Here is an 11,794-nt window from a genome sequence, read left to right on the forward strand (position 1 = left end):
GGTTTTGAAAATACCCGTGTTCGTGTGGACAGGGCCTGAGATGCTGCAAATCGTGTGATATTAGGTCAATGTTTTGGCTGTACGTCAATGATGCCCTCTGCTGGTAGGGAATAGTAAGATGGCCGCTCAAACACTTACTGTGGCTTCACTGCGTGATGGTAGTTTAGAACACGATGAGCAGTCCAGTCATTTATATAGATCAGTGGTCGGAACCCCTTTTTGACAGTAAAATATCTACCTTCCGGTAGACCACCTTCCATATTCAACTTACGGAAAAAGTGTAACTGGCGCGACGTATGACGTCAAGGGTGTTGAACTGCGAGAGGCATTACACTCTCTGCAGTTGAAAGTGAAAGTTGAAAGTCGGGGTGTGCCGGTTTCAGAATTGGTGATGACGGTTATGATGTGAGTCAAATGTGACGGCTCGTAACATAACCGTCGTCGGGAGTGGTGGTGGTGGTGGTGGTGGTGGTGGGGGGGGGGGGGGGGGGTGATGTGATGATGTTCGTCTGTTATAGGACAACTTAGTTTGAATAAGCGAGCAGACACTGATTAGCTACTTGCTATAAGTTTATTTATATACACACAGTAAACTAATCCTTAACAACAACAAAAACCTTTGCAATGAACATGCTATGTTTTAAATAAATCACACACAGTAAACTAATCCTTTAAAACAAGTAGGCTACTTAAATTCTATAAGAGCTGCATAAAAATGAATGAGTAGCCTAGGCCTAAATTACAAATTATAAAATCTACATACCTTTACCAAAGAAAAAGAAAAAAGTCGAACAACGACTGTTGTGATAATACCTTAATTAAACTAACTAAATACAGGAAACAAAAAAAGTGCAATGACATTTTAAATTCCTAATCTTTTTCGACTTCCAAGTTCCGTGACAGGAACAACATGTTCATTTTACTTGGTTTTAGTGACGATCTGACAGGGGTAGCTATGTTACCCGCAGTGCTAAAAACTCGCTCTGATGCTGTGCTTGTAGCACAAATACACATGTATTTACGTGCCAATTTTGCTAAGAGCGGATAGCGTGTTTCATTGTCTCTCCACCATGCTAGTGGATTAGCCGTAGAGTCAATTGGTTGTTCTTGGAGATAGCGGGTTAACTCTGTGTCAGCGCGCGCTCTGATCGGTAAAGTGGCAGAGATTTCAGACCTCCGTTTATTAAAGCTACACTATGTAACTTTTCCGTCCACTAGAGGTCGCCTGTTCAAAACAAAGGCGTAGTTTGATGACGCCACGTTTGAGCGCAGAATCTCGGGACATGTGGTCTTCACCTCACAGCCGGTGGGAAACAGTCAGGATAGGACTCGGGCAGAAATCATGTTCATGGATGCGATTATTAACATTACTGTAGTCTGAAGCAGAGCAGGAGCGAGTGTTGTGGAGCTGAGCAAGGCCGCAGGAGCGATTGAAGAGCAGGACTGTTATTATGGCATAGTCGCTGGCGGGACTTTTATTATGACACGGTTGCCGGCGGCACTTCCTCTTCTCCAGTGCAGAGTGTGAGGTAACGCAGCTCTGTTTATCGTATTAGATATATCTGAGTGTGTTGAAAAGGAAGTTATGACGTTCGCTCGGCGGCTGCTATGACACTTGTTCACAATGCAGTGAGAGTAAAGTGTTTCACTGAATAAAACCGGAGACCGAGGGTGACGCAGAAATGACGCAATCGACAGGCGACTCCCTCACACGCATAGCTCACACGTCCCGGCTCCTTGGTTAAAATAGCAATTTTTTCACGATTTACAAATAGTTGAAAACATTTGGGATATTCTAAGTACTCAACTGAACAAAATATATAACACTGGCCTAGTGGTTTCTGGATGTTTTACTGCAAAAATCCTACATAGTTCACCTTTGAAGAGATCTCCAAGATTTCTCTTCTTGGTAGGGGGTGGTGCACAGACCTCTCCCGAATCATCTCCAGCAGTAGCAGCCTCCGAAGCACCACTAACTCCGCCTCCGTTTCCCTCGTCAGCTTTTTTTTTTTTTTATGTTTGTACAAAATATTTTAATAACACGGTTTTGGCGGTTATAGAGTTCTAATGACGGTGTTTAACTATAACCGTCGGTCTCACGGTTATATACTAACCGTCACACCCCTAGTTAAAAGTTAAAAACGGAAGGCGGTCTGGCGGAAGCTAGATATTTTACTTTATAAAGTTTAAAATATGGATATTTTTCTTACAAAACCCCATCGATTCGCTTCAGAAGGCCTTTATTAACCACCTGGAGCCGTGTGGAGTACGTTTATGATGGATGGATGTGCTTTTTTGAACTTCAAACTCAATGGATCCCTTCACTGCTTTTATAATGCTTGGAAGTGTCAGGATATTTATTAATATAACTCAGATTGTGTTCATCAAAAAGAAGAACGTCATATACACCTAGGATGGCTTGAGGGTGAGTAAATCATGGGGTAATTTTCATTTTAAAGTGAACTACTCCTTTAAATATGGATATTTTGTACACAAACCCATTGCTTCGCTTTAGAAGGCCTTTATAACCCCCCATAGCTGTGTGGCATACGTTTATGATCGATGGATGCGCTTTTTTGAGCTTCAAACATGTGAGCCCTGTTCACTGCCATTATAACGCTTGGAAACATCAGGATATTTATTAATATAACTATGATTGTGTTCATCAGAAAGAAGAAAGTCATATGCACCTATCATGTCTTGAGGGTGAGTAAATCAAGGGGTAATTTTCATTTTAAAGTGAACTACTCCTTCAAATACAGTAGCCAATTTTTAAGAGCTGTACAATTCTGGTTAAATTGAGAATCACAATTTTTTGGTTTCAAACAGAGATCACAATTCTCCCACGATTCTAAACAAACAACATGTCGTTTACTAGAGGTTCTGACAAAATGCCTATTTAAAATGTTTAATTAACCTGAATTATTTAAAGAAAACTTGGTTTGAGTTAAAGGTGCACTAATGTAAAAATTTTTCAGTCAAATATCCAAAAACCACTAGGCCAGTGTTATATATTTTGTTCAGTTGAGTACTTACAATATCCCAAATGTTTCCAACAATTTGTAAATCGTGAGAAATTGCAATTTTAACCAAGGAACTGGGACGTGTGAGGGAGTCGCTTGTCGATTGCGTGATATCTGCTGAACCCTCGGTTTCCGGTTTTATTTTGCAGTTCGCTTTACTCTGACTGCAGTGTACAACAAGTGTCATAGCAGCCGCCGAGCGAACACAGAGTAACGTCATAACTTCATTTTCAACACACTCAGATGTATCCAATACGATAAACAGAGCTGCGTTACCTCATACTCATGACCGTAAAAGCGGAAGTGGCGCCGACGACTGTGTTATAATAAAAGTCCCACTGCTCGCAAGGCGTGTGTTGCCTTCATCTTATTAAAAATCGCTCCAGCGGCCTTGCTCAGCTCCACAACACTCAGTCCTGCTCTGCTTCATACTACAGTAACATTAATAAATCGCATCCATGAACATGATTTCTGCCCGAGTCATATCCCGATTCTTTTCCACCGGCTGTGAGGTGAAGACCACATGTCCCAAGATTCTGCGCTCAAACGTGGCGTCATCAAACTATGCCTCTGTTTTGAACAGGCGACCTCTAGTGGATGGACAAGTTACATAGTGCACCTTTAACAATCCAATGACTCACTCATAAAGACTTCACTTGTTTCATTACTGGATGAATCAGCTTTTGTGAACGAATCATTTGACAGCTTATGTTCTGCAAGTGAACGACGCCTCGTGGTGCCATCCCAAAGAGGCATGAAATCACTCACAGACCTTTTCCTGGACCGTTCCCACCTCGTGGAATGACCTGCCTATCTCAATTCGAGCAGCCGAGTCTGTAGCCATTTTCAAAAAACATCTTAAGATGCAACTTTTCCAGCAGAACCTGACCAACTGATCCGATGTGATTTACTAGCCAGTAGCTATTCATTTGTATTTTTATAATTTTTTATAAATGATTTAGGAAACTGAAACTACTACACAAAAAATGCAGCACCTTACAATGTACCACACATATTGCTTTGACTGACTTTGTCATATTGACAATGACAACACAAAGTCATATGTTAGCAGTGATTCATTGAGAGAGTTGTCATTTAGATCCATGTGAGGCTGGCTATGGATAGAAGAGTGATACACTACAAACTGGCTATTATAAATGCAAAAGAAGATCATCCACTGCAGGCCACAACTCATTGTCTTCTTGAAAACCAAAAAGAGACGACTGAAAGACTTTCCAATGGACAGAGACTGTCCAAATGTCACATCCATCTCAGATTAATTTCGATTGTTCTTGGCTTGTATCACCTCTGTTGCGGCGTTGCAAGTAGCACGTATGTAGCAGAGTCACATGACTTGGCTCCAACATGACCTCCTTTCTGTACCCTATTCCGACAAGCTCAATCCTTCTTTGAGTCAAAGAGAGGAGGCCATGTGCAATACGAGCAACACAATGTCCCAAGAACACAGCTGGTGTTCTAGACAAATGGCAGCCATCAGTTGTTGTGCGATTAGTATACATTGAATCTTAATGGTGCACGTGACATAAAACAAACTGATATCTGATATCAATGACAGTACATGGGCTGATAGATGCATTGTAAGCTTGCTGTTGAGTCAGAGAGTCTCAGGAGACCACAACACAATGCTCTCTCACATAGACAATGCTAAATCGCTATTCTCAGATGATTTAAGACGTAATTTTTCCAAAGCTGTGTGAATGTCAGTTGTGGCTGGAAAAGAATGCCAGGAATGTTCCCAACTTTCTTTTCTCTGGGCTACAGTGGTGTGGAGTTAAGTTTCTACACGTTATGACCATAGCCTGTACTCGACAACAAATCTAATCAAACTGACATCTGGTGATGGAGGCAGGTCAATAGCCTGTGAAATATCACAAATATAATGCTGAGAGGCAGGCAGGTGATATTTTGCAGGACAGCTGTAGAAGATACAAACATGGGTATCATGCTGCCACCTCGTATAATATCAACATAAGGCTCAAATGACAGTATGGACAGGGAATACCACATTAATAATTCAAAACCCTCCAAGCGTAACAAGGAACGTGGTTTTATGTTGGCTTTCTACAACCTGTCCAGACCTACACGCTAATGCAGCAATTCAAAAATATATTCAAATGAGCACTACAACTATAAGAACACTATATAATTGCGATAAGAACAGCTTCACAGTTGACTGGGATTAAAACGGATTTATCCATATGATTCTTTAAATACAGGACCACACATTTTAAGTGTGATAAATGATTTTAATGACATTTTAAGTCATAAACTAGCAATACTTGAAAATGGCTACTGTATTTGAAGCCTGTGCGACATGAAAAATATGTTTATGCTGTCAACCCTATACGATTTTGTCTTACTGTGGTGATGATTCAATAACTTATTTGTTACCACTCATTTGTCAGTACAATAATAAATAATTGGCACTATTTCTGTATATGATGGTGTTGGCCCATACTGAAAATAAACTGAGATAAATGGAGGAAGCAGAATGCCTACATTAATTCAAAATACTTGGTTAATACATAAATTTTTTCATCAGTTTGTAGTCTCAGTACAAAACAATCAGTGCACATTTAACATCAGCATCTAGGCCTTATACTGAGAGCTCCACAGAAAGGAAAAAAACGGTTTCACAGGAAACAGCACTGCATCTGTGAGGTCTGAATGACAAACAACTCAACGATGTTTGATTATATAGGATTACAAAACAGACAAGAGCGTAACCTTCGGGTAAATACAGCACCGTTATATGAACTAACACCTATAAGTTTATTCTGCACAAATGAATAGCACACACAGTTTGTTTTTGGTGAATGAATAGTGTCCCAAAGCCTGCTATTGCTCCCTCAGCAAGAGAGACAACTGACAACAGTTGCCATCTGACAGGTGACAAGAATCAAACCTACATGCAAATGGCTTGTGGTTCAATAAAACCAATGCTGTTAACCATAGTTGCCACCACATTTGAATGAATGATTCATGTTCGCTGCTTTAAAAAACAATGCCTAAGCTGGTCTGCTGGTCTCCCAGTCTGATCAGATTGGTGTTTACTGATTTTAGCAATTTTAAGATGGTCAGGAAACTTGGTTTTCAACCATAGAAACCAGTTTACCTCCAGCCTGGCCAGGCTGTGAGACCATCTTACCCCAGCAAAACAGCTTAAAGGTAGGGTAGTTTCGGGGAGGCTGGCAATTGTGAAAGGATAAGATCCCACCCTCCCTTCAGAGCGTCTCCAAAGCCTTCGAAACACATGAACAGTAGGGAGCAAACAAAAGCGTCACGAGAGACGGTGTTAAACTACTTCATGTCTCAAAGCACATAACATTTCAACAATAATGAACACAAACAACTTAAAGAGCATTGACCTGTACCACCTGACTGCTGCAGATTCATTTCAGCGTTGATAGTGTTGTCACTGAAATGCATAAATTCGGTCACAAACCACTCCGAGTATAACGTCACAGGTTTCCATCTATTCCATATTACAGTAGATAAGGCGTGAATGCAGCATAAGCTATTCGCTGATGACGTGTGATGTCTGCGCGAACAGGGAGCACAGAGGTGCGAAAATACATACGCAGGTAGGACATCGTATCATTGCATTTGGACCATATGCAATGATTGGATGAAAACTTTATGGCCCTAAACCTTCCACAGACGATAAACATATACATTTAGACCAATTAACTTAGTGATTGCTATCAGGATGTGAAGAGACTTTCAAACAGCAGAACAAAAAAAAACACCTACCCAGCTCAGACTTGTTTTGGTCAGAGAACGACTCTTAACGAATCAGTTGAGTGAAGATTCAATCAGTGAGTCGATCATAAAGACACACTTAGGCCCGGTTTCACAGACAGGGCTTAGACTAAGCCAGGATTAGTCCTTAGTTCAATTAGGACATTTAAGTAACTTTTATAAACGTCCAAGAAAAAAAACATTACTGGTGTGCATCTTGAGACAATAATGCCACTGACATATTTTAAGATTTGTCAGTGCAAGATTCTTTCAGTTAAAACAGCTCAAACATGCATTTTAGTCTAGGACTAGCTTAAGCATTGTCTGTGAAACCGGGGGAAAGAGTCTCATTGACAACTATAGGCATAACGGTGTAACCTGTTGAAAGAGCTAAAGAACGAATAGTTTCAAAAGATTCAAAACACTAAAAGTTATCAAAATCCCAACCACTAGCGGCTAATCGTGTTTTCTAACGAAAGAAGTAAACAGACTTAACTTACATGTTAGTCGAGGCTAGGCAAATAGCCACTAAATTCCCAGAAGACTAACGTTATGCAAATTGAAGCAAAAAATACCGGCTAAACAGATTCAAAAATAGGACTCAGTGTTATAATTCAGTCACTCGCGGCTTAACTTGTATGTAACCGACGCTACCATTAAAAGAGTACAAACTCTACGGAGAATTCAAGATTCCACTCACCTGTGTGATCTCTCAAGTGCCCTCAATGCGGTTAGACAGCTTTGCTGAAAAGACCCAACCGAAAACCGACAGCAAGGGAACTTTCCCTAACCAGTGGATGCTCGTGTGGGGTTTCCTTCTGCCGTTAACGTGGTAACGTTATCGTTCAACGTTGCTTAGAAAACAAACATCGGATGAGGGCAACAGGCGTTTCTTCCGCCTGTCATTACTAGGCTCACACGGTGCAGTTGATCCGATCCCGATGGTCATCTACGCCACGGCGGGATCAGCTGTCATCCCAATAGAAGACCCAGCAGGCTGATCCTCAACTCCCTCCATGCTGACATCAACATCAACACACCACCCTCTGCTGACACAAACCTCGAGCGCAGGGCTGCCTTCAACATGCCTGAAGAAAATTCCTAATAAATCTGCAACACAAGGCATTACGTATCAGTTGCCTTTTTAATATAACGGAAATAATTTAGACAATTAGATTAGTACATATCTAATCTGAAACAAATGGATAGAGTTGAAGGCGTTTTATTTCACTAGTTTGTAGTGACGCTAAAGCGGTCTGTTAAATTGTTTAGCGTAAATCTTTAGCCTACTATCAATTTCATAGATATATGTGCACTTTTACATTTAAATTATGAAGCTAGGTTACAAATTATAATGTATGTAGGTTATTTAAAAATTGAACATGGGGGTTTCTTCAAGGGCACCTTTGGCGCTGCAGATTTTTATTTAGCCCTTTTCACTTTTCTGTCATGATCAGTCAAACATTTGAAATAATAATTATACTAAATAAACATTAAAAAAGTATATCCGTTATGCAAAGTCTAGCGATTTATGTCCTAAATACATAGTTAAATAATATGTTCACACGTTTTGCTTAATTTACAGCTGACACACTTTAAAAATTAAAGCAGGCCTACTATCTATTTACTTAAACCTTTAAAAATACTGTGTTGGAAATAAAATTTGGGGGGATATTATAAATAAAAGGCATTTAAAAAGAAGTAATAAAAGGTTTTTAATATGACCATCGGATAACAAAAGGAAAAAAATATAACATCAACCCTTGCGTAAAATTTAAGAATTACTCTAATATTGTGTAATGTTCAGACGTGAAGGTTACAACAGTCTGGTTTGGGTTTCAGGACTCTGATAATAAGGATGCATTTGCTGAAATTAGTGGTAAGGACTTGTCTGTGTCAATATTATTGCCACAAAGGGAACATAATGTTTTAAGACACAGTTTCAAGCATTGTCAGAGGTAAGATTATTTTGCTGTGTCTGCATTAACCACAACTTCCTTATTTAAAGAAACAATGAAAGGAAGCTGCCTGTGAGGCCCTTGTATGTAAGGTAGTGCGGAATTGTTGCGTCAAATCTTGACCTCTACTTTACACACGCATCATTCTGTCATCTTCGTGGACTCTGATCACTTGACTCGAGTTCCCTGAAAAAGAAAGCTGAAGCCAAGTGGGCATCAGCAAGTGTAGATAACAGTTGCTGTGTGGGTTTCATTGTCGCATTCAGCCCTGTGTTGTAAGCTGCTCTGACACAACATGCCCACGGCATCTATGAGAAAATGCCAGATCTGTCATATCCTGGAAGCATGAAAAAGCATGAAAAGCTTCTGTTGTCCTCTCCAACTGTGACATTTTCATTGAGAAAGACCATGTGAGCTTGATGCTCTTTGTTACTATTCATTCTTGTTGATCTATTCATGAACTTTGTGTCATTGAAGCATTCTCATACAATGAAATCCTGTCACTTCATTTTGCGGCTGTTCGGACAGTTTATTCATGGATTGTAAATGCAAGACTGTGGATCTTCTGATTGGAAGCAGACCCTTAATAGTGGGTATGAATCATCATTTTTCATGGCACACTTTTTTACATTTTACACAAAATTTCCTTCAATTCCAGTCTCATTGACGGCGGCACGGCTCTCCAAACATTATTATTTTTGGTTATGAGAAATTAAGTATTGCTCATATTTTCCAGCTGCATAGCCTTCTATTTCTTTCCTGGACAACACAACATTCACAAAATTCCTGGAGTACATTTTCCCTTTTCCTGTTATTCAGAGGGCATTGTTATTCTATTTGTGTGTGGTAACCAGGAATAACACATGAATACATATAAATCTTTAAATGTTGTTGGTGAATCATTTTATTGGAACATTCACCTTGCAATTAAAAATTATCAGTTAAATATTCAGTCAGTTTGTCTTTTAATGTTTTTGTACTATTCAAAAATAATACATTTTCTGGCATTAAAATGATAGTTTATGTACTTTTTTGAGTTTTTAAAGAGCCCAAGAAATAGTTTGACAAGCACGTTTCTTTGTTTTGTTGATGTATTTCCTATTGACGGAAGTTGGAGTAGGTTTTAATCCCACTTAATGTATGTTATGCTGCTCTTACATTTTTGTTACTGTGTTTTCTGAATTGCTTTCTATTATATTCAACACTTCTCAGAAGAGAAATAGCAGTGGTCTGACCATACCGCTACAGCACTGACCCCTAGTGTTTCTTTCGGTTCGATAAACATGAGTGTGCTGCCATCTAAGCTATACCAAAGTGAGACAGTTCATTTATACTTGAGAGGAGAATTTAATAAGAATAAGAACCTGGATATATTAATTAGAAAATCAAATGATATCTGATTTGAAAAAGCTGCATGAAAGCTTCTCAAAAAGAGCTTGCATAATCAAGAGGAGTGTAGACTTGCAGCCTGTAGCCTAGGTTTTTTTTTAATAGACATAAATAATCAGATGTCAAGATTTCAGTGCATTGAGAAGATGATTTCCAGATAGCAAGAGGTTTGGGCAATGCAGTCAGAATTGCTCCAGGGGAAAAAAAGGAATTCGAACATACACTATATTGCCAAAAGTATTGGGACACCCCTCCAAATCATTGAATTCAAGTGTTCCATTCACTTTCATGGCCACAGGCGTATAAAATAAAGCACCTAGGCATGCAGACGCTTCCACAAACATTTGTGAAAGAATGGGTCGCTCTCAGGAGCTCAGTGAATTCAAGCGTACCGTGATAGGTTGCCATCTGTGCAATAAGTCCATTTGTGAAATTTCCTCACTACTAAATATTCCACGGTCAACTGTTAGTGGTATTATAGCAAAGTGGAAGCAATTGGGAACAACAGCAACTAAAATCACACAGTGGGGTCAGTGCATGCTGAGGCACACAGTGCGCAGTCACCAAGTGCAATGCAAAGTGTAGGATGCAGTTGAGTAAAGCACGCCGCCACTAAACTCTAGAGAATTGGAGACGTGTTCTCTGGAGTGACGAATCACGCTTCTTTGTGTGGCAATCCGATGGACGAATCTGGGTTTGGCCGTTGGCAGGAGAACGGTACTTGCCTGACTGCATTGTGCCAAGTGTAAAGTTTGGTGGAGGGGGGATTATGGTGTGGGGGTTGTTTTTCAGGGGTTGGGCTTGGCCCCTTAGTTCCAGTGAAAGGAACTTTTAATGCTACAGCATACAAACACATTTTGGACAATTTTATGCTCCCAACTTTGTGGGAACAGTTTGAGGATGGCCCCTTCCTGTTCCAACATGACTGTGCACCAGTGCACAAAGCAAGATCCATAATGACCTGGATGAGCGAGTTTGGTGTGGAGGAACTTGACTGGCCTGCACGAAGTCCTAACCTCAACCCGATTGGGATGGGATGGGCACCTTTGGGATGAATTAGAGCAGAGACTGCGAGCCAGTAGCCTGACATGCCAGACCCACATCAAGTTGGTTGATGTTGGGTCTGGGAACTCACCCGTGGCATTGCTCAATCCGAGGGGCGGGATAAGCGGTTGTCTTTCAAATTCCCTCTACACGTAATAGGATAGCGCTACAACCAACCAGAGCAACGAAGAAGGTGAAGCCGAGCTAGTTGATAGATTAAACTTTTGATGTATACGGTTGGCAAAACTCAGAACACATCTTCCTTTCTTAAGAATGACTTCAGTGCCGTTCTTTGTTCTTTTCTCAAAGAAAAGCTTAACTCAAGTCTTCCAGAGTCGCGGCCAAAGCCGATTCGAAAGACCGCTGTTCGCCAGCTTCTTTGTTTACAAGTAGCACGCAGAACCGCCGCAACTCTGCGGTCATTATGTTAAGCCCGCCCACCGACTCTATACACAATGTGATTGGCCTGACCAGAGTTTGTTTTTTCCAGCTCGCAAGCCAACGTAGAGTTGCTAGACTACCCTGGCTGCAAATTAGTTTTGCTGCCGCTAGGGTGCGTCTAGATTTCTAGGCTAGCGAGCCAGGCCTTCTCGTCCAACATCAGTGCCTGACCTCACA

General features: G+C 40.6%; 1 protein-coding gene across 2 annotated transcripts in view; it reads right to left on the minus strand.

Annotated features, from left to right (window-relative positions):
* dnmbp (dynamin binding protein) overlaps nt 1-7,848 on the minus strand; it is a 66,834-nt gene extending 58,986 nt beyond the window's left edge. Inside the window, exon 1 of one of the 2 annotated variants that reach the window (XM_079845994.1) lies at nt 7,486-7,848. The gene's annotated coding sequence lies outside the window, so the exon portion shown is untranslated. The remainder of the gene's footprint in view (nt 1-7,485) is intronic. The other variant, XM_079845995.1, reaches the window with a different exon arrangement.
* Nucleotides 7,849-11,794: the final 3,946 nt, after the last annotated feature.

This window comes from Gobio gobio, assembly GCF_949357685.1.
Source record: "Gobio gobio genome assembly, chromosome: 20".
NCBI classification, from domain to species: Eukaryota; Metazoa; Chordata; class Actinopteri; order Cypriniformes; family Gobionidae; genus Gobio; species Gobio gobio.